We start from the raw sequence: 24311 nt of genomic DNA, 5'->3' as shown, positions 1-24311 counted from the left end.
TGAGCCCAAGTCAGTGCAACCACATTTTATCTCATTGCAAGTTTGGCACTGTCAGCTGTGGCAGCCCCATTGTTTGTCAACATTCCAAGATATTGGTTCAATGCAAACAAGGTAAAAACAATCTCTGGATTTATTTGAAAAAATAAAGTTGGTGCAAAATCAAGATGTTTTCTATAGCCTCCATACAAAGAGGTCCTGACCAGTTCTGACAGAGTAAGAAAACCAAGAATGAAGTATTAGAGCTAAAGAGTTTTTTCTTAATTGACGTGGATATTTCTGATTTGAGTTTTGAGCTAATTTGCTACGTCAAAGTGTGTTTGGAAAAACTATTGCTAGACAGAATAATTGCAGGCTTTTTCTACATGTGCCATATCAGACTTCCATTTCATTCTTGTTTTTAAACCTCTTTATAGTCATAAATGAAATACTATATTTTAGAAAATGAGCATAAATTCAGGTTTGGCATGAGCCATGGTTAGTCCCATTGACTTTGGTGAGATTACATGAGATTTCCATGGAGAGAACTGTGCCTGATATATTCATCACATCCTATTTCTCTTTTTAGGTTCTTTACAGTGAAACCACTCTCAAAGCATTGGGTACCTTTGTTCTAATAGAATTGCACTCAAAATTAAAGTGCGTGTTCCCCTGACAGACATTTTACATGCAAATAGTTTTGTATTGATATAAATACTTTGTATCTTAGAAATGCAGTGTTTGCTATCTGGGAGATCATAATTTTTGTGGGCTGAATTTGCTCCAGATGATAGAGAAATTATAGGCTACGATATGTGATCAAACAGCAATATGGAAAGCTTAAATAGAATGCGCCCTAAGGACAAAGGCTGGGTAAGACTATGGGGGATAGAATAAATGGGAGTTTTAGTAAAGCTATCTCTGATTCCAACAGATAAATTATGCTCTGCCTTTTTTGTATCTCTTTGGGACTGTGCTACATAAATTATGACCAAGTATAATTTAGGCTTTCAGCCTATATTTATGAACATCCATCTTGTACATTTTAAGTACAAAATTACCATTTTGCAGAAATATGAAATTGAGACAAATTTTTTTCATCTGTGCATTTAACTTCTGCATACATGATAGCAGCCAAAGGGTTGGAGAGGACCTTGTTGCTATCCAGAGGGTGATGCTGGCCAGATGATTGCATAACCATGTTAAGATCTATATAAGCATGAAATCTGGGGGACAGAAAAAGTGTAGAATTGGTTATTATTTCAGAATAGATTTTTACTGCAGCTTTAAGTAACAACATGCTTTTCTGAATAAGTAATCCTTTGTAAATCCAAATTCTTTTCTTGTTATCAATTACATTAAGAAGTTATACATAAAATTTCCTCTTGAAGTGCAGTTGTGTGACCTGTGCTTTGGCACACCTGGAGACCATGCCATGCAGACCTTCAGGGCACTTGTGAGGTCACAGCTTGCATGGGAAGGTCAATGTGTGTGTAGGAATAAAGCAGTCGATCCTAAGAGCCCTATTTTCTATCACTCATTCCAGTAGTTTGAATTTCTGTATAAAATCATCTGGGAATTGTAGATTTCATTTCTCCCATTGTAGCATACAATGTTGTAACACTAACTGGAATTCAGAAACTAGGAAAAACTACATGGTGCATCCTGGTGTGTGTGTCTTGCACAGGGATAGAATATAGAAAAAAGAAGAAACTCCTCTTTTGAGACAGGTCAACTTGCAAGAAATGTATATTTTTGACAATGAAGCACAATTTAAAACTGACCCAAGATAATTTTAAACAGCATTTCAATAGCTTAAAATGAAATTTATAATCCACAGAAATAGGGAACAGTCCTCTTAGATCTGATGTAACTTTTTCTGTATTTGGTATAGGAAATATCCATCACTTTTGCCCATGCACACAAGGACTACATTTGTACTTGCAAAGATTTGAAACCATAGGACTTGGTAGATATGTGTAGCAAGGTGACTTTATTTGGCTGGGTTTTGCATGTATCTGACGATCATAGCTTTGGTAATTCAACATTAGCTTTCATGAGGTGGGAAAAATGAATAGAGAAAATGTCTGTTGTAGAAGTGAAATGAATAATAGTGTTGTAGAAGAAAATTCACCCCCTAAAACAAAATAGGCCAGATTTTTCTCCGTCACAGATTTCCTATCCATTAACTTGCTCATATATACAAAGTTGGGCCATTGCAATGTTTACCTTTTTCTGTAATTGATATTCCATTTAAATCCACTGGCATTCACTGGACTGCTGCCTTTCCCTGCTTTCTTCAGTAAGTAGAGGCAAAACTGAAACCCAAGCAGTAATGCTAATTGCTAATAAAGATTTTAATGGCAATCACTTAACTGATGGTAGAGATTAGTCTACTATCACAGACACCATCAGAGGCAGCACCAATAGTTTGTCACCTTACCTTCTGTGAGGAAAAAAAGGTGTTTCTGTTATCCAAGTGAAATGGTGAAATATTTAAGTTTGAATAGTGTGAGAATGTTGTCGATTCAATCGTAATTTTCACCTTTCATTAGAAAAAGTAAATAGAGGAATAACAGAAAGTAAGATTTCAGTACTGTTGTCCTCCATTGTTTAACCTTTTTCAACACCTTCTTAAGTAAAAGTGGAACATAAAAATGGAGTTGTTTCCCTGGTTCCTTCACTAAAATTTTTAAAAATAGTCTTTATTCCTTTTTTCACTGAAAAGTGAATGAAATTGGAAAAGGGAATTGCTTCACTCTAGGACCACTGTAATCTTGCTGTTGCTTGATTGTGTTTTGTGGGACAGGACCAAACATTTTTCTTTGAACTGTGCATTGCATCTTCAGTAGTTACATTTACTTTGGTTACTCTGTCTCCTGAAATTCTTCTGGTGAAAGACCCAACTGCTTAAGGACGTTACTGTTGACATTACACTATAATCTTAGTTTTTCAGGAGGTATTCTCATATCTTCCTTCAGTAGTCAAGATTCTTCCCAAAATAATGTAACATATACAGGCCTTATCATTGATTTTTGCAAATTATGACTGGGAAGATGATCTTGTGTCAGAGGTCAGACTGTTCCAATGTGTGGTAGAAGAGGATTAAATTAATTCTGTTAAATATTACAAGCCCCTTTTGTCATTAATTACACTGTGTCTTTTAATTTTTTGGTCCTGAGCTTTTAAACCCAGCATCTGAATGTAAAAGGAGGTCTGAGTTAGCTACAATAGGGTTAAATTCTATTTGAGTTTTTACAGAGTGATTTCGTATCCAGAGAGCCTTCAAATCAGGATGTGTAACATTTATCTGCCTAAAATTAAAAGGAAATGAAAAAGATTTATTAGGGCTTGTTTCTTGAAGACGTTTCTCCATTTTTGGATTGGTTGAATGATTGAGGATAAAAGGCTTTCATAACGATGTTGCAGTGTACAAATGAGCTCTAACCAGAAGTGCTGTCCTAAATGCTGCTGACTTAAGGATAAAAGTAGTAAGAAGGGAGGATGGCCTCTCTGTAGTTAAAGTTGTAACCGGAATCCTCTTCTGAAATTCAAATTTAACTGGTATATTTAAGGCTGGGGTAATAGTCTGTATGTGAAAAATGACTTGTTTGGACTGAAGTTTGAGGAAAGAGATTTAAAAAATGGTCAAATGATTTTTGAGGTACCAACAGGCTGATCATCAATCAGTAAAACTGGTGGTGTGGGCAGTGATGTTGCAGTTTTTGGACTTAAGGCATCCAGAAAGGACAGAGCTGTTTTTAGAGAATGTGGGGGGAAAAACCCAAATGTTATAAGTGAAGCTAGAGAGAAGTATGTGCATCTTTACCTTGAAAACCTTGTTTTCTTTAGACATTTTAGACATTTTGAGGGGTTATAAATCCTTTCTTAAGATGTGAAGGAGAAATTCAGCATTCAAAAAATCAGCAATACAAAAGTATATTGGGAACATGAATATCATAAATTTCACTCTCCTCACATAAATATGGATTATTTTTTTTTGCAAGTAACAAGAGAAGTATGTGCCTCATAAAATCACAATTCCAACCTAAAAAGAACTTCAATTTTGTCTTTGGCTGTTGTTCTTTAAGGGCTTCTTGATAAAAAAAAATCACACTGTAAAATATATTTATATCAGTTTCCTAGGCAAGAGCTCATGTAACTTTATCAAAATGATCACATAAATATAGTAGGGATAGTTCTGAAATTTCTCATGAGCCATAGATAAGTGTTACAATTTCTGTTTCCTGAGATAGAACCCCTTTTTCCAAATTCTACTTTTTGTAGCCAAATCAGCTGTTTAACTGCAACCTGAACTTTTCAAACACTAAAATGAAGGTACCAAAAGTGATGACAAATGAAATTGATTTGACTGTGTACCATATGCCTTTCACTTTGTGACAAACACATCTCCCATCAGAGTTTGCTGCTCCAGTCCTTGTGCTCAGTTTGGGTCTGGTAAGGGCTGGAAGAGTTTCTGCTGTGGGATCCCAATGCAGATCAGGTGTGGGGCAGGCAGTGTTCTGAGCAGCACATGCACTTGCTGGTGCATGACCTAAAAAGGGCTGCTGCAGGTGGTGTGGAAGTTGGAAAACCCAGGTGCCAGCTAATTTCAGGAGCTGGGAAAAATATAAAAGTGGGTTAAGGGTTTGGTCCCAACTGCTGTGCTACAGAGGTGGGGAATTAGGGTCAGTGTATGATGATGTTTGTCATAAATTCCTTGGCTTTACTGACCTTTTAATTTTATTTTCCTAATAATATTATAGTATTTGATGGTAATATAATATGTTATACTATTCAACAATATAATATATTGTGGCTAATATTGAGAATATATTCTGAGATATGTATATAGAGAGATGCTAAAGCAATCTCTTTTTTTTATTTGTGCATTTTCAATATACTCATGAATGTCTGGGCTATTTGCATTAATTAGCATTGTTCTAGGTTCTATGGCTACTATTTAGGTGAGGCTTTTTTTGTGAATTTTTAAGGTGTTCACAATTCAGTAATTAATTTGTGTAATTTGTCACTCTTCCCAGTTTACCTTCTGACTGAATGTTATAGCATTGATTAATATGTGTACCCCTGAATGTCTTCCTGAGGGTTGGTCCTTTCTCTGTGTAGGCATTATGAGGAAGATGTATATGAAAAAAAAGTCTAAGGAATATTATGAATTCTTGAAACATTCAGTTCTAATTTTCTTCCAAAACATTCTAATTTTCTCCTAGTGACTAATTTAAATATATGATTATGATTCTAGCAGTTACCTCCAAGTAAGTGCAGATGCAAAGATTCAGAGTCAAAGCATGAAAAAGAGTAGTTAAGTTGTGTCCTGAATGCCGATGTGACCTTTACTTGATGGTTAAAATGGTGACATCTTTATGGCTGAACACGATTTTTAAAAACAGAATTATAAACTTAACCTGTAATAGTATTTAAATTCTTAAATTGCTTTAAAAAGATAAACTGGACTTATTATTTCTTGATTTTTATTCATAAAATAGTATAATGTCAGTCTGCTAATATAGGTCGTGGTACCTCTCATAATTTCTGTGTAGCTGGGCCTGATCTATAGATGCAATCTACACCTCTGAGTTTGCATTTGGGGATGAAACTCATGTGTAACATCACTGTTTTGTTTCAAAAGATATTAATCAAAAGGATTTCCTTCTTGTAAATATCGTGCAGCATAATTCTCAAGTCCTTTTTTATTTTTGTAACACCGTCTTCAGTTCTGTCTTTTCCTCCCATTGTTTAATTATTATTGTTACTGTCAGATGGATGTCACTTAATGATCTGTGCTGTGTGATATGGCATGACAATAACACATACTGCGTTCAGCAGGGTTCTCCTGTGGGATTTACAGTGTGTTTGGCAAAAAATATTACACAATTAAGATCAAAGCATATACTATTAAAAAGGTGGATTACTTATTGAGAAATACTTAATGTGAAAATCCTGAAGAACCCCCAAACCAGTGTGTCATGAGTGGCACCCTCCTAAAATTTCTAAAGGAGAAAGGTGTTGTAAAGAGCCCAAATGAAGTGCTCCTGCTCATGAGCAATGTTAATACCTGAGTGCTGCTCCAGAGAGGAGCAAGATCTTTTGGAGTATTGGGTCCAAACCATGATTTTATGTGATGCTGTGCAAGTTTCTGGGGCTGCTTTTATATCCCTGGAAGAGATCAGAGAGCCCCATGTGTTATATTGCTAATTCATTGGGTTAGTAATTTATTGATCTTAAAATGATGAGCTTGATCTGGTCATCAGATTGATGTTTTGCATGTGTAGAGAACTTCCTGGGTTTACTTGGGAGGAACACAGAGTTTTGAATAGTTCATCTAGCTCTGCAGAAAAACTGCCATTGCCAGTGAAAGAACCTCACAAATATGCTCATGCTGTTTATTGAAGTTTGCTTTTGCCTGGCTTCTGCTCGTGGAATGGGGGAAAGTTTGCCCAGGAAAACACTGATAACAAGTGCCAAATCAGAATTTAAAAACTGCTTAAAAACATGACTCTTCTGAACATGCTCAGGAGCACAGTTTGATCTGATGAGAATCAACAATTTACTCATCTGTGTATGCTTTAAGTAAAGCTGAAAACTTAAGTAGCTCTAATACTGTATTGCGTGCCATAAAATTGCTCTAGGCCTATTAAGTGGCAGCACTGAAAAATGCAAGTACTAAAATGGGGGAACTCAGATTGGAGCCTAATAAAATATCACCCCGTGGTTGTTCCTTGTATAGAACAATGACCTCTCATAAGCCATTGCTTTCTTACTTTTCTAAGGGTTACTCTGTTGCCTTGATTCCTTCCCTGATTATCTTGAAGCCTGTCAAGTTGGAAAGCTCTCCCCTCCCTTGCTCTTTCTTCCTAATAGACATGAAACAGTCCAGTCAATAATATTTTACTTGTCTTCCCACTGCGTGTCTCTTCCTCTGATCAGTTTAGGCGGGTTTGACTGCAAAGAGTCAGAAGGGAGGTTAAGATCTGAAAGTTCAGCCAAATGTTATCAGCCACAGAGATGTTGCTAAGGGAAAGGCCTTACAGCCCCTAAGACCGGAGCCAATAATAGCTGCACATAACTGATAACATCAACAGCTGTCAAAGATCCAGGCATTTGTGGTTCGTCTGTAAACTCAAACACCTGTATTCAGTCAAGCTTTGATTGTTATCCCCTCTTTTCCTGTCATTTTGATTCGTTCCTTGAAGGTGCTGCCAGGATATTCTAAGCTGCTAGTTGATTTATAAAGTGAAAGAGCCCTTCGAAAGTTTGGCACAGTTTGAAAAATCGACTGAGGCTCTCATTCATAGGGTGACAAGTTACTTTGACATTGATATTGACAGCATTCTTTTAATTAAGTTTTAGACGACGTAAGGCCGGGTTCAGATCCTTGAAAGCACGGGTTAAAAGTAGGATAACAGCTTCAGCATGTGTCACTTAGGAGAACATTATGTACTTTAAGACGGTTTCTTCTGTGATGAATTAGATCAAAGTGACTAATAAACATTCTCCATGAAAGCTCTTCAGAACACAGTATATACATGTTTGAGATATTTAAAAGATAGAGTTTCAAGGACTGGGCTGTAAACTAACCTAAAATAACTTAAATGGACAGCTGATACTGTTGTCTCACTATTATAAATTAATATGCAGCACAGAAGAAAGGAGAATTTTTATGTTTAAAGGGAAGGTCGTGGTAAATGATGCAAGGGTGTTTCTCCTTTACTGATCCTGTAGGGAACTGTGCAGAAATGTGTATACTGCAAACTGACAGAACATGCAGTTTTGAATGGCTGGACTAAAATGGTGGGATTAGATATATGAATTATGATTCTTTTGAATTAAAGTACTCCAGTTCTATTGGCTTCCCCTGACCTATGCCTTGTAGTAACCTAAGGAGTGTGGTTATAATCAAGTGCAATGGAGTTTGGTGTTTTGGTTGTCTTCCCAAAATCTCTTTTTTGTTTGTTTTTTTATCAGTTCTTAAATAGTACAAATTTCCTTCTTCCTCATCTTCATTGTTTGTGACTTGAACACAAAGGAGTGATGGAGACTGAGAAAAACATAATTTAAAAAGAATGAATTATACTCCTGGTCTATATTGAATTTTCTAGGAAAAACCTTTCCAAATAGTTTTATGTGCCTTCAGATCTGAAATGTTTCCTTTTTAAAGAGATTGTGGTGATGAAAATGATATAAATGTTACAAAAAAAAAAAAATCATGGGAGAGATTGCATGGGCTGTTTTTGTCTCATTAACATTACTGGTTTTTTGTCTGCAGTTTTAGAGGACCAATCTTTTGCAAACTGAGTTCAGAACATTAAATGAACTTGTGTGTGGGGCTGAGCACAGAGCTGAGAAACTTCTCTGAGTTAATAATAATAACTGTGAAATCATGCAGCTGCAAATTGCAAACTGATTTTTTTCAAGTATTTCTAAGTAGAACAACAAAGAAACCATAAAAGAACAACCTAATTCTTAGTCTGGAAACTCTTTCTCTGAGATTCATTGCTGTTCCTTACTTGGTGCCTCTTTTACCTCTTAAGTTGCAGGAGTGCAGATGAAAACATGGGCTGAAATGTTGGGAACCTCAAAGTCACTGAGACTAAGACAGGCTTAGAATTAAAGGTCTGCCTTTTGTTCTGGTTAGAAAACATTGGTTTGCAGCTAAAAATGTCTTATATTCTGAAATTTGACAGTGTGCAAGGCCGGTCTCATGGTGAATGCATCCCTGATTCTCCTGAACAATTCTACAGTAGGGTGAATAAAAAAGCTTGGATTGTTTGTGTGTGAAAGCATGAAGAAGTGTGAACTGGGGAATGGGAAGAGAAAATAAAATATTTAGAGCTTTCAGTAAATTAAGTCTTGATACTTACCACCACTCTAGCCTGGGAAGCCAAACTCAGTGAGAATGACTTTAATGGTGGTGGCAAACTCGCCTTTTCTATGGCACTGAGCAGTCCTGCTCATGTGGAATTGCTGCACAGCTCTCTCCTTCTTCTGCTGTTTCCTTTTCCTTGTTTTCTTTTCCTTGTTTCCCCTTCTGGCTCCAGAGGGACAGCTCAGATGCAAGCCCAGCTTGCTGATGCAATTTCTGACTGCAACAAGAAGTTGTAGTCTCAGAGGATCATGTGAGAAAAAATATTTTTCAAATTTTCTTTCATTTTTTCCCTTTTACACTTCCCTTATCATGAAAATAAAGTACATTATGCATCCTGCAAATAAGACTGTGGGAAAAGTGGAAAAAAATTGCTGCAACTCATATCTTGAAAAATAAATTTCAGGAGAAAATATGTCAGAAAAATCAATGATATACACTAAACCACTATTTGGTATCATGGCTACAGTAAAAAGAAAGTAAATAAAAATTCCAGTGTATTTGAGCAGATGTATCCCACCTGTTTGCATTTATCTTTATGGAAAGCTAAGGCCAGAATTGGGAGCTTGCACACTGTCACTGGCTCCTGTTGTACTGCAGCTGCCCGTCAGCTTACCATCCATGTGGAAAGTACCCATCAAGGTAAATTTAGGAATACTATCTCAACTCCTTATTTGTACTGTTGTTGGTGTGGTGTTTTGGTTTTTTAATCCATGGTTAATGGTGTTGAGTAGAATCTCAAACATATTCCCTGATTTTCTTGAAATAACTTCCTTTGTGTTTATTTTTCAGAGAAAAAAAATCTAGAAAAAAAATCTAAAAGTGTGGATCCATGTGGTCTGTAATTATTATATAAGCAGTAATTTTATTGGCTTTGGGTGCAGCAACAACTCAGGCAGTCCTTTAAGAATGTGAACTCTGACTTTAGGGAAGCTTTTTGATTTTGGATTTGGTGGCATTCTGCAGGAGTTGGGGTCTTTGACATGGGAAAGACAACAGAAATGTTACTGCAGTGGTTTATAGCCATCCTTCAACCTTTGCAGCATGGGAATGTGTTCATAATACTTTTGTCATCCTTCCCACAGAAGAATTAGTGTGACAGTATCATACAATATTGTCCTCAGGTAAAGCCCATATTTCCTTGGGAATGTGCAACTTATTTCCAAACATACTGAAACCATCAACTGTGTGTCTAATTTTCTGAAATTGTACTTAGATTCATAGATGCTTCTTCTGTTGCAAAAAATAAACTGAAGAGTTTTCCAGAGTGCCCTTCCCCTTAATATTTTTAAAAAAGTTTACTTGTATGTTAATTTTGGTATGTTCTAGGACTCTTCTGAAGTGACTAAGTGACTGTATGAGGGAAAAGAAAGCAAGTTTGATATGCAGTTGAAATAATTTTATAAAAGGAATTACTATGAATCAAGCTAGGGAACATGAACTGGGCTAGAGCAAACCTTGGGGATTTTTTATGTTGTTAATACATTAGATTTGTCTATCTGTACTCTGTTGTGAGGGTTAGGTTATATGGGTTCTTTAACATTTATTTTCACTTAGTACTTTGTGAAATATGGATGTGCTGAAATGATGCAAAAATCATTCCAAATGATTACATTTTCCTATTTTATTTCACATAGGTGTTCTAATTATCCTCTTGCTTACTGCAGAAGAGCTCAAAAACCAGTTTGAATCTTCCTTTGAAGCTATTTGATTGCAAATGTCCTTTTTTAAACTTGGAAAGCTCAAACCTTTCTATTCACCCAGCATGTCTGTATAATGCTCTTGAAGAGAGTTTGTGAGAGAGTGATGAGACTTGCAGCAAAACCCCCAGGAGCCAGGGTGGCTGCCAGGATGCTTCTCATGCCACCAAATCCCTCAGTTGAGGCAGCTCATCTGAGCACCTATTTATTTATTTGTTTATTTGGTTAGAACACTAGTTATTTATTTATTTATAATTGGAACTTTTCAAAACAAAATGTTTTAGAGGAATGGCAGGTCTGTGGCATGAGGATGAGTTTTCAGCATTTATCTTGCACACTATGCATTTGTTACACATAATGCACACTCTGGTGTTCTGTACACCAGAGACCGAAAATACTGCTGGGTCTCTTCAATGGGACACATTAATTCTTTCCTGGGGTTCCACTGAGGTGGGTGTTCAAATCCCACCATCTCCCTTGTGTGAAGATATTCTTACATTGCAGCAGCTGGGGTGGTGCACTGACACAGACATTGTATATTCACTTTTAATACATGGAATTTTTAATATCCCATTTCCCACATATGATAAGTGATGGAGGGAACTTTAAAGCATTTAAGTGACCATAAGATGGATTTTTTTGGTAGGGAAAATGTTGAATTTCATGGCTTCTTGTCTACCAGAACCTATTCTTTTAGAATTATGATTTATTTGTAAGATGTTTTCCATCTATCTAGCAATATACCAATTGAAGTGAAGTATGTGTGCATAATATTAACTTCTTATAGGGCACATATAAAATTCCAGGTAAGTGGGAATCATGTGACTGGCAAGGGGATAAAAGTTCTCTGCACCATTCTGCTTCAAAATAGAATTATTGTGCCACCTAATTTGTTGTTTTTCCTATTTCTTACAGAGAAAAAGAAAATTGCATGACAAAGGTTAATATAACAATCTCCTCTTATTACAGTGATTTATGTATGCTGAGCATTAACAGCAGAATGTCATCCAGCTCTCCTTTAATTTGCAGACATCTGGATTTTTCTTTGTTGGGATCACAGTGGTAGATGACAAAGCTGTACTCTTGAGAAATAGGAGAGAACACTGTCATTCAGAGCTTGTTATACCACAAACACTGAACTCTTAACAGTTATCTCTGGCAAGTCAGTGGACTTCAAAAATAGAGCTCTGTTTTTATCCAAATGATCCTCACTAATGAAATACATGGGGAAGAATATTATATTCGTCTTAAAATTATTCTGATCCTATAATATGTCAAATGACTGTAGATAGTGGTTCAAACAACCTAAATGTGAATTCTCCTGCAATTTTAATTCAGAGGTGTCAGTGCTGCAATTTGCAATGATTATGGTTTAAAGCAGCCAGTTTTGTTTCTTTCTGTAATGAGAGATATAATTTATGTTTTAGAAATGTTTGAAAAGTGAAGGGCAGGGTAGTTTGATTAAGGTAAAATGCATTTTGACATGTTTGAATCAATTGTAATGAGAATTTTTCATTTTATTGGTGTTTTAACCCAGAATGATCTTGATGTTGTGCAGAAGTATGGCTTGTAAAAAACAATATTTCATTACACTGAGTTTCACTGCTCCCTCTGTAGATCAGCCACCTCTGACATGAAATGCAGATTTCAAACATTACACTTCAATGGAAAATGATCATTTAGCAAAAGGAATATTCTTATCTGAGAAGCAAGATGAGAATTTTGGTTTGCATTAAATAAATATATGAGCTGAAATTTAAGTACAGTATAAATGCTTACAATAGCCTCAAAATGTATCTTAGCACTTTTAGCACCTTCACTCATCAGTTATAATTCTTGTAACAACCACAGGCTTTGCTTCTTTTCCTCAAACTCATTTATGATATTTAATAAGGTAATAGCTTTTAAGCTGAAAAGGATCCTCATCTTGAAGGACTGTCCACATCAAAAATCCCAGTAACAGTCAAAGAATAGAGGGAAGAAATTATGTTTCATATGTACATGGGCCAGAAAATGAATTCTCCCATTTGCTCTCAGATGAGACAGTCTTATTGCAGGTTGTTTTTGTTAGGTTTTTTTTATTTATTTTAAATATTTTTATGTATAAAGTTTTCTCCTTCGCAATGTGTAATGAAGATTTGATGCAGCACAAAGTTCAGCAACTCCAAAGGCGTCCTTTTCAAATATGACTCCAAGTTGAATCCCTTTTTGTGGGTGTAAGTTTGGCTTTCAGAATGTTTTAGCCAGTGTTTAGCACCCAGGTAGTTTTGAATTTGTGGTTCAATTCCTCTAAAACACAGTGGTAATGACTACACCAAAATCTTTTCAGCAGAACTCTTTCTGATGTCATCGCAAAGACTTTTAACAGAAGTGAGAAAACTAATTTCTCAGCTCCCAAAATGCAGTTTATGACCCTTGAAGTGGAAAATGGATGTTGTCTGCCCAGGTCTGCACACTTTGTTCCTGTTTTCTCTTTACCTTCTGATTAGTTCTAGAAAGTTCCTGCCTTTCTGGGATCTGCTTTAGCTTTGCACTACAGGCAGTGGGCCACAGGTCTTCTTACTTACTGAACAATATTTTGAGTAGTATTTCTAGGTTTTGATATGATTGCACAAAACTTCTCTGCTCAGATTAAAATGTAGTTTAGAAATTCTTGAAGTCAAGACTGACATTAAGTTAAAATAATAGTAATGAAGATAATGAGAGGCAGAGAGAAGATTTTTTTCTTATAATTATTTTGCTTTGATATCTCTCTAGGTCTGTGAAAAAAAAATTCAAAACTTTTTCATAACAAAAGTAGTAATCAGGAATGTATTTTATAGCATAAATGAATAGGTAAATTAGAGTGTAAGAAAAGAGCACAGACTGTTCTTCTCTTTGAAATAAAATCGTTGTTGCAGGACATATGTTTCATATGTAGCTAATCTGTGCAGTTGGCTACTGTTTGTTCTTTAACACTCAGTGTGTGCTCTGTAAGCATACAGCTGTATTAATCAAATCAAAATTATTTTGCTCCCATACAAAACTTACTCTTTTCATCTATAGACTATTTAGAAAGAGAAAAAGAAAACAAACTCACCTGGTGTTGCAAATGAAAAAAGATAATTTAACACCAAAATTAGCTTAAGAAAATGCAGCACCATGAAGTGCTGTATGAAGTAAGTACTTTTGGGTGGAAAAGGGAAAAAACCAGCTAAAGAGAGATCTTCCCTCCATGAAATACTTGATGTGATGGATTTTTAAATGATCAGGAACACCTGATAGAGCAAAACACTATGCACTTATCCTTGTTTTTTAAGCTTTTCCTAGGGAAAAGTTACCTGTAAATCTTACCTGTGCTTCTCTGGTAAATGTTCCATGAGCATTTGAATCCAGCACATGCATAGGCTGAAGTTCTAGATAATATTGTTGAAAGTATTTTAGTTAAGTTTGTGTCAAACAGTGCTTTATTATCTCCCTTTACTTGTAGGCCCTTGCTGTCGTGTATGGAAAATTTGGGAAATTTTTTTTCTTATTAGACAGTGAAGAAGAGATTACTTCTGACAGTCTTTAAGAAAACAATTATATGAACCTTAGGACTAAATAGAAATAAGAAATTAGAGAAGTTGCATCTGGTTTCATTCAGGAGAAGGTGTTTGTTGCATAAATAAATCTGGATGATATTGCAACTTCTTTCTTCCTCATCATCAAGAATGTAGTAAACTTGCTCTGCCTGTCAGTTCACTAAAGGGAAATTTTGCTGGCTAACAATAACCCTGTTTCAGGAAAAAAGTAGAGAAGTCTGAACTCTCTCTGTTTGGGGAATATGAAATAAAGAAATAAGTATTTTTATGAAATACATCCTGACTTATCCCCCCACTCTCCCTATGACCCCTCTTCCCTCTTGTCATAGTAAAATAAAGCCCTTTCCAGCCTAACGTCATGTTACAGCATTAGTGTGATTCCTTTAGTAATTAATAGAATTTGGGCTCCAGCGTAGTCAGTTTTGATTAAGCAAACATTAAATTAATTCAATCTGCAGACACTTAACTCTGTTAGGGCTATTGAGGGGAGAAAGCATTTGGATGGACGGCGGGACGCATCTTCATCGGATTGCTCGCCACCTCCGAGTAGTTAACAGTGGGATCAATACAGCTCCTCCAGCTATAATAAAATGGCTTCGACAAGCTCATCTGGGGCTGAGAACACAGTATACACATTGATTTCCTGGCCTGATATAACCCATTTACCTATTCAGCTAGTCCGTTAAGGAAGGTGTAAGGCTACAAAGGCCCAAGGGAGCAATGATGCCTGTAAGTAGGTTAGCAAATACTTGGAAATGTCTTAATTTGTTTTACAGTTACTACTTCAGGGAGACGCATTTTTTATTGTTTTGGGCTTTTTTTAAAGGAAAAGTTTTACATGTAATTTCTTAGTATTTTGTAATTGCTTTTAAGTTGGGAGATATAGAGTACTCTTTGCCTATTTTTTGTCTTCATTCAGGTCCTCACTCTTCTCAGGACCTTGAATATTTATGGTCCCCACAACTTTGACTTCTCTCCCTTCCAGCTCTGAAATGTACACACTATAAAGAACATACCAAGCCAAAATTTGCCCTCTGTCATCCTCTACTTTTTAATTCACTTGGCTTTCTTTCTTGAGCCTGAGAGAGAAAAGGGGATAGAAAGGGATTTTCTCTGTGGGGATTCGTGAATTGGCAAAACATTGTTTCAGGTTGAGTTCTTGCATTTCTGGTTATTTCTGTATTCTCACTTGCTGAGCTCCAATTTGCACAAGTGGAAATGGGAAGGGTATTTCTAATCCAGCTGTACTACCAGACTCTGATGACTTCTGCTTTACTCTGCCTGTGAGAGCCTATGGCTACAGGAGAGGAGAAGCAACCAGCACTTGATTCTGGCCTCTGGTAAATACTGAATTTGAGTGTTCCAACCAAGGGTAATTTCCTGTGAAAGCAGCCTGTTAAGTGGCTTAGAAACCTGTCCAATTCTTCCCACTTTCCACTTTTATGCCATGTATGAAGTGACCAGTAAAATTTCCATTAGCCTCTCTCATATAATTTCAAATGTTGTACCATGAAATGAATAGCAAAGACAGATATTTGTGATACCATGTCCTAAAACACAGGTCTAGGTATGTGAAAAAGCCAGGTTTTTTTTCATGATTATTCATTTCATTGCTCCCAAACTCAGTTTTTTATTTCTGTTTCATTACTGGCTTGTTTTATTCCCTCTGTGCTTCTGCACTGGGCGGGTGGATACTCAAACCACTCATGAGGAAAGATATATTGAAAAAGACAGAATGGTAAAGCAGCTGATAGGCAGTTATTAGATTCAGATAAACTGTAATCTTAAGTCATCTTATGAGCATGCTAATTACACAATGACATTACCTACATAGAGTGCCATTGCTTTGTTAGCATGTTATGCAAAGTCCGTTATTAACACTGCAAGAAAGGACTTCCTCTCATTAGATGGTTATGCAAAACTGTAATTATACTTGCCTGTGAAAAATGGTGAAGTTATGAAAGGCTTGCTTCTGGAGGGCTTTACTGCCCCCCCTTGCAGATTATAATCACTCTTTCTGTGGAGTGAGGGTGACACAATGTAAAGTAAGAAACTTGTTTCCATCTCAGGTTTAGAATTCAGTAATCTCTTTATCTTTCTCCTAGAAAACTATCATCTGTGTTATTGTAACATTAAAATAATAAGAATTCTGTGGTAGCTTGGCATCTGTAATTTTGAAGAGAAATTTGGGTGCTGTCACTGGAGAGAAACTAAACAGTGAATGACTCAATTTTAAAATTTCTTTAAAATAGAAACAAAATACTTTAGATGTGATAATGACTAGTGGTTTCAAATAATGCTTTTTTAGAACTGAAATGCATTTTTTTGCTACTGAATACACCTTTGCCTTTTTAGGTGTGTAAAACTGTGATATGGCCCTCCTGTGAAAATCCTGCATTGTGCAAGAAATACCCCCAAGCTCTTCAGCAGTAATGCAGTAATAGTCATCTCTCAAAAGCAGTATTACTGTAGATAGCCTCAAACAGACAAGAAGAGGTATTTCACATCAGTTTTCACCCATAACATAATGGCCACGAAGCTTTAGCTGTTTCCTTTGAAGAGTTCTTCTTCATAAACAGAGCATTTGCCCACACCTGGTTTTCCTGGGATCCATTCTAGAGACCAGGTGGTCAAAATGGCTTTTGCAGTTTTGCAAAAGTGTGCTTAGATTTTATTTATTTATATACTTTTTATTTTCTGTTTTCTTTTTCAGGAAAAGCCTGTGAAGCCCCCTCTTCAAAGTTTTCTTTTTTGGAGTTGTCATGCCAAAGGAGGATTTAATTAGGGCTCTGTATGTGCATTTCCAATGGAAATGGTCACACTTGGGTAAGGAACATTGTGTTTCTATTCCAAAAGTATCTCTGTATTTTAATAGATTTTTGTCCACATAAATTTTACACCTGTTATGAAAATATTCCATGTCCTTAAAATCAAACTATCTTAAATTTAATTAGAGATTAAGGGTTTTAGGTTTATGCTATCAAGTATCAAAATTTGGTTTCAGCATTTTGTTTGAACCATGCATGGGTTTTATACTAATTATGTAAATCAGAAGCACTACTTCTTCTACTTTTACTTTATTAATTATGAGATGAAATTATGGTAATTGGAGTTTGAAGGCAGCACACTCAGAAATTTTCAGTATACTTCTGAGGCCAGAGAGCTGCACAATGAAGATGCTTTGAGAAAGGCAGAGGAATCCTTTGATGTTGTGATTGAGCAAGTTTTGTCCATATCTTCTATATCACTGAGTGCAGGTGGGCAGGTGGCCGTGTGCTGTAGGGCAGGGTGAGGGCTGGAGGCCTCTCCCAGGATTATGGAAAGTGTAGATATAATTTCATGGTACAAAACAGGTTAAGTGGACAGTGAGCAGCTGATGCTCCTTTCTGATTATCCTAAAATGTAAAGGTAAAATGAAACATAGCAGAAGAATATCCATTATATGAGATGTTAGAAGGCAATCAGGTATGAAATGACAGCAGGAGAAGCCAAAAGAGAAGAGACAACTGATGAACATTTAGTGGTACTGAGGAAATAATCTGGGCTGGGGCCTAGGAGCAGACTAGAAAATGTTACAGCACTCAGTGCAAGTGGAGATGAGAATTTTAGAGGAATTTAATAGCTGAGGGAGAAGAATATTTGTGCTGTGAAGTTTTGAAGTGCCAGCTGAGAGACTTGCTTCATGGGAGATGCTTGGGGGTCATTAGCAAAGAATGGAACTGAAATCAAGGGTGTGATAATACTGAACACTTCCATAACAAAGCAGAAGGGTTGTAGAAGAATTTCTAGGATGCAGCCTGGTGAAAATAATCCGAAAATGGAAGAGAAGGTCTTACTTGGATTAACTTGCCTTGATAAACTACACCACTGTTTAATAATAGAGCTCATGAAACTCACTCAGGCTCTCACTTCCTTTCATGCTTTCCCAATAAACATTTAGTTTACTGGCTTTAAGCACCTAGGTTTTTCACATAATAGGGACTAACATTCTCAATTGTCAGTGGCAAAAGGCCACACTTATTTCAAGTGAGTGCAAGGGCTACCCGAGACAAAATGGAAACGACACAGAGCACTGACACTGTTGTGGCCTCAAGCTAACACACAAGTCATACACCAAAACAGTGCATTGCTAAAGGCAACCAGCACAGTACTAGAACAAAATCTAATAGGCTGGAAAAAACCAGCACTAAGAATATCCCTAGTGGCTTACAGGAGTGCACCTCACTTTGTTCCAGGGCCACGTGTAACTCAGCTACAGGACAGGACTGAAAGAGAAAGTGACACTAAAAGTGGGAAGAATCGGAGCGAGGAAGTTATTCCTAGAAATCTGGCAAAGGCAGAAAGGACATGTGAACCCAGGAACATCAACCAGAAGTCTTGTCTTTCAGCACATGACTCTAACCACAACTCCTTTGTCTTTGAAGTTGTTGGGGATGTGAATAGCTTATTATAACAAATATGTTGATTATTAGTGATGAAAAGAATGGAAAATTTTATGACAAGGTTAAAGGTTTGAACATATGAATTTCTTAAATACTCTGTGTGTGTAGTTTTATGCTGGGCCATCAGGTTAAAACATCAGTGAAAATTTAAAAAATGGCTGAAGCCCTTTCCTTTTGTAACTTATGTTGTAATCTAAAATTTTCATGGAAGATTCCATTTTTAGCCATCCTGAGTTTTAGAAGAGGACGTCAGCACCATTTGAGGTAACAGATAGTGAGATATCTCTGCTTTTGCACAGAATCACCACCTCAGCAGCTTAATATCTATTGAGAATGTTAGAAAATACTGAAAAAAACAGGGCTGTTTAAAATAACAGGTCTTTGGATTGTTCCAAGAAACAGAGGATAACCTAAATTTGGCTTTCACTGTCTAAATTAGGTCACATTGCGTGTGAGCTGCTCAGGCATGGCCAGGTTTTATATCTGTTGAAGCTACTTTTCTTTTTTGTGTGGAATGACTTTTGTGTACAAGTTACTATGGCTTGGTTCACTTAAATGTTTTACAAATCTCCACAGACCTTTCTGAACTATCTCATTTTTTAGGGCTGAGCTTATGATTTTCGTGGTTTAGAGCATTTTTGTGAATACTTAGCATGGTATACTCAGCCTTTGTGAGTCTTAGGTTGCAAATATAAGTGATTTAACTTCTGCTTGAATAGTACCCATCATACAAGCCAAGACATTCTTTTAATAAGTGAGACTAATAAATAAAGCAAAAGGATTGGAGTCAGAGGGTCCAGAGCCCTGCCGTCAGTCTGACTCAACTCAAGCAATTACCTAAGTAATGCAGCAATAAACAAAAAGAAATCAAATGGATTTTTCACTTCAGAATTAAAAAAAAAAAAAAGTTTTGTTTCTTTTATCCTTGACTTCTAAGGCCACAGCCACACACAGAGCTAGGGCAGCAAAAGCACCTCGCACTTCATAGAGTGAGGCATACGTTCTGCCTGGGAAACAAAACATCTTACTCTAAAAAGAGTGGTTTGAAAATTAATAACCAGGAAAGTACATTTTCTTTCTTCCTTTCTTTCCCTCCTTCCTTCTTCCTCCTGAGCCCTACAATGTATAAAAGTGGAACAATTATTATGCATAAAAAATATATAATAAATAACTTCAAGGGCAAAAAACTGAAGCACAGATGAATGAACTTCTCCATGCATGGCAGTGATGCATGGACAGAAATGATACATAATTTTCTGTGGTGAAAAATTTGATGTGTAAAAATTAATTCATCAAGAATATAGAAATTTCAAGTCAAATTGTAACTTTGTGGTGTGTTTTCTTAAGATTTTCTAGGTAGCTCCAGATCACGAATTCTAAATCTGACTTTGTTGTTCAACTTATTTTATTTTTTTAGTATGGGGTAGGGTTGGTTTTTGGTTTTTTTTTTTCTTTTGTTTGTTTTTTTTAATTAAATATCACCTTACAAACGAGTCTGTTGATTTTTTCCAGAAAAGAAGAGATAAAGACCCTCTTGCTTTGCTCTCCAGAGTTAATTTGGAGAACACTTGGTATCTCTCATAGCCACAGTCTCAGCACTGAAAATGTCTATGCAGCATTCTCATGGGTGGAAACTGGTCTTCAAAAGCACACACTTCAAGAAAAAAAACTTAAAGTAGGAAAGCTTTTTTCATATTCCTCAAATTCGTGGGTGCTTTTAAAATTGTAGTTTTCCAAATTGTCCTTTGTTATGTGTTTTTTTAAATCATAGTTTTCAAAAAATGGCCTTTTGGGAGGCTTTTCCCAGGTCACAGGTCTGTGTATGGTAAAATGAGTACAGTAAAATGAGTTTGTGACTGGCAGACCCTAGTGTGACATGCCAATATACTTATAACATATACTTTTTACTTTTTCCTGAGCATGCCGCCATATTTTTCCTCAAAATTTTGAAATAAACCCTGAATTCTCCATTTTTCTTGTCTCTCACCTCCACTCCCTGTTTCTCAGAGGTGGGACCATTCTATTCAGTAAGATTTTAAAGATTAAACACACAAGCAGAGATATAGGTAGCTGATTGGGGTAGCATGGATATAACTGGGTCATGGGAAACTCTTTTCCCAGTGTCTCTTTTCCCAACGGTGTCTATGGGAGCAGGGAGCTTAATGAGCTGGTTATGACACAGGATGCGTGGGCAGGCCTTGCTGTTATCTGTTTGGTTCTGGAGAAACACTCAATCACAATTGAATGTAAGAATTGGCGTTGGAAATTTGGCAGAAAGCAATACTGTCCTAATGGCAAGATTTAAAATGAATATTTCAATTTTGGTGCCAGAATATAGTAACTAGTGGATGAAATTGCTCATAAAGCATTCAGCAGCCTCATTAAGATGGGTCATATTGTCTGCAGGCAGGAGTAGTCTTGGAAGATGAATCTTTCTCTGTCCTTAGAACTGTTGTTTAAAGAATAAAATCCAGCATCTGGTACTAATTTAAAGCCTTGTCCATGATGCAGAATTAAGGTCCTAGGCAATTATTTGAAAGTTTTCATTTTGGTTTCTAATGGGTAATGGTGCAGCTCATAGATGTCTTAGTAATTTAGGTGTGTGCCACAAAGCCTCAGGTAATTGAGCCACAATGAGTTCTGCACACGTGTGCTTACCTTTAGGTGTATGGGTAGTAAAATGCACTGCAATGGGGTTATTTTACTTTTGTGGTAAACACTGTCTCTCCCTAATTTGTGCTGAAATAATAATCTTGTCAGTTCCACAGTAAGTAAAAATACTTCCAATAATTTTGTTTTATTGGCATGTCCAAAAAAAAAAAAAAAAATTTCTTTTTGGTGGTGAAAAAGCGACACAGGGAATTTAAACCATGCCCTCTCTTATATAGACTATCCACGTAAGTTTTAAATGCAAAGCTTATTTATTTGAAGACTTCTATAAGTTCATAGCCTTCTCTTTCCGCCAGTGTCATGTTGTTCCATGGAGAAATCTCTGGCGGCGAGTTGAAACAATTTCTTCTCTTTGCTAACTTTCCCACGTAGTCATGGATCACTCTAATAAAACTAATAATAGAAATTGAATATGTATGAGATTCCTGTTCCTGTCCCCTTTGCAGTGAGTAGTGTAAGCAGAAGCCATTGATATCTGGAGAGTATCAAAATTAATACAAGAAAAGCTCAGTTAAAATGTTTACTTAAAAATATTTCAGTAGCTTTTATTGAGCTACCTCGTGGTCCCGCTGCAGCGAGGGAAGTGCTCTCACACATGCATAGAGATGTCATGCTGAGCTTTGCTGCAACGTTCTGGGGCTGCCTCAGAACCCTGCGCTGCTATTAGAGTAGAAAACATGTAATGTATTATTTGGTTTGAAACCATAAAAGTGATTTTTGTTTGTCATGCTCTGCTCTGCATGGTCTCAAGGTATTTTGCTGTTTAACTCGAATTTCAGATCCTTATGGCATGTGGTAGAAATGTTACAGTCGTGGTTTTTTTCCCTCTTCTTCTTCTTTTTCTTATCTACATAAACAACATAACTTTGTCAGAAAATTGAAAATGTGCACTTTGTCCCATCAGCTAAAATGGGCTGTCAGATAATGCTATTTTTTCTCCATTGCATCAGATGAATGATGTAAATGGTTTTTGGCTTTGGAGTTTTTTGCAAGGCACTAGAGTAAATGATCAGAGTGGTAACATTTTTAACCTTATCTATCATACTGAAACATTTTTTCTGCCTCCAATAAAACATGTCAGAGTCGATTAAGGACATTCTTCAATGAGGTATAATTCACAGATTTTAGTAGCGAATCCAAGAGCACTGAAGTATTAAAGAGGCTGTGAATACTTAATTATGGATATGTTGCTATCCTACCTTTTACTGAATTCCCTTAACACTTTGGTGCTCTGTATCTGAAAATGCTCTTTTCCTCTGATGGTGAAGTAAAAGGAAAAGCCAGGTACAATGGCAGAGCATATGTCACATTGTATCTAGTGACAGTGCAGTGAGAGATACTGCTGTTCTAGTACATTCAGCTGTGCTTATCTGGTACATGAGTGCACATTACTTTCCATGGGCTTGGATCACTTTGGACAGTATCATTAAATGCCACGTCATTACCTGTTATGGAGTAGTGCTTTTGCTTGAAGTGCCTCCTGGGATACATGCAACAGTAGGAAGAATGATGGGTAAAGATGGAAGCAGCATTAAATTTTCAATGGAAACACTATTGACTTTGACTTTTCAGAAGCCTTATCTTTTAGATGGTGTTTGTCACAGAACCTGTAAGGCTGTGGATGTTCGTCAGCTGAAAGTTGCAGGCAGTTGAACGATATGGACAGGTGAAGGCTCCAGAGGGATCAGCTGGGCTAGCATCGAGCTGGAGGGGGTAAATTGAAGGTTTATTTATCCAATTCACTGTCAAGGTCAGCTTGCTGGAGAGCTGTCCTATGTGTGCTTACAAAATGCCAAAATCCTGGCAAATTGTCTGAAAGAGCCTCCAAATCACTGACCTTTGTACAACTCACATCAGCATGCCACTGTCTTTTAACAGTATCCTTAGAGTGCATTAAATAGTTTGTAAAATCAAGGTTTTAATGTCAGCAAAAGTAACTTTTTATTTTCAGCAATAAGGAAAAAAAAATAAAAAATATCTAATGATGATAGAAAGAAACATATGAAATAGAGAGGATGTTTCATCTGAAATACTTTTAGAATCTACTTCTTTTTCAGAGTGTTCTTCAGAGCATGTTTTAGAGAGGCTGTTTCTTTTCCTCACCAGATAAAACATCTAAAATGTTTGGACTTTTTTTTCTCTTTCAATATGTGGTCTTTAGCATACTTCTATTAAAAAATCTAGATTTGCCTTTAGCCTTCTTTAACTCTCTCAGGTGAGCTGCTCAGATTTTAAGCTAATTAGAGCTTAATTTATTCTTTTAATTAGTTACAAGAGAGTTTTTAACTGTCTAGTTTCATGTGTTTCTCCAGTATCTGTGTTAGGCATTTGTTAGAAACAGGTCAATTTTTTTTTTAAAAAATACTGATAACTAGATATACCTCTAAGTAGGTTATATGTATCCCTTTGAAAACTTGTATATATATAGGGGAAAAAGTGGAATATACCTTAGTTTACTGTGAAGCATTTATCACACCCCCCCCCCCAAAGCCTTTTAAATTGTCTATGCTTAATTGAAGAAGCCTGAAAATAAAAACACAGCAGGTTTAACCATAATTGGCTTAGTCTTTTAAAGGGGTAATGGTACATTTGGCTATTTTACTGAATGGTTTTTCACTTGCTTTGTAGTAGGTCTTGTTTCCATTTAACTATACAAGGCTCTTCATAGCCAAGTGAAAGACAGATATTTGTGGAGCTTTTGTTTTACATTTTGGTATTTTGCAGTGTGCTTCTGGTCTTGTTTTCTCATTTTTCCTTTTATATTTTCCCCCCCTTTTCATTAATGAGATACCCAAATGAGTGTTTTTCTCAATTCAACTTTGTAATTTTCTATTTTCTTCCCTGTGTTTGTTACCTCCCCGTGCAAACTCAATTTTCCAAGTAAGACAGCTCAACTTGGATTTTTCCCAGAAAGGAATATTAGTGCCAATACACCACACCTCTTGTGGCATGGGTGAAAATTATTGACCAGGATGGATGAACTGGAAAATCAATTTTAGCTCTATTTTGAGAACCTTCATGTGGAACTCTCTTACTACTTTAATTTCTAATTATACTTGTCTGTTAATGAGGAGTG

At 36.4% G+C, this 24311-nt stretch overlaps 1 long non-coding RNA gene across 2 annotated transcripts in view; it reads left to right on the top strand.

Moving 5' to 3' along the window:
* The window catches only part of LOC148183166 (uncharacterized), a 147229-nt gene extending 127525 nt beyond the window's left edge, over positions 1-19704 (top strand). Inside the window, exons 1-3 of one of the 2 annotated variants that reach the window (XR_015773776.1) lie at positions 4632-4664; positions 16837-16949; positions 18359-19704. This is a non-coding gene — a long non-coding RNA (uncharacterized LOC148183166). Of the gene's footprint in view, positions 1-4631; positions 4665-16836; positions 16950-18358 lie in introns of those variants that run through there. The other variant, XR_015773775.1, reaches the window with a different exon arrangement.
* Positions 19705-24311: the final 4607 nt, after the last annotated feature.

The sequence above is a fragment of the Pseudopodoces humilis genome, chromosome 14 (genome assembly GCF_049639895.1).
Source record: "Pseudopodoces humilis isolate 2021_Gansu_Grassland_sample_001 chromosome 14, ASM4963989v1, whole genome shotgun sequence".
Taxonomy (NCBI): domain Eukaryota; kingdom Metazoa; phylum Chordata; class Aves; order Passeriformes; family Paridae; genus Pseudopodoces; species Pseudopodoces humilis.
Note: the sequence above shows the minus strand (reverse complement) of the source record. Positions and strands in the feature narration are given on the sequence as shown.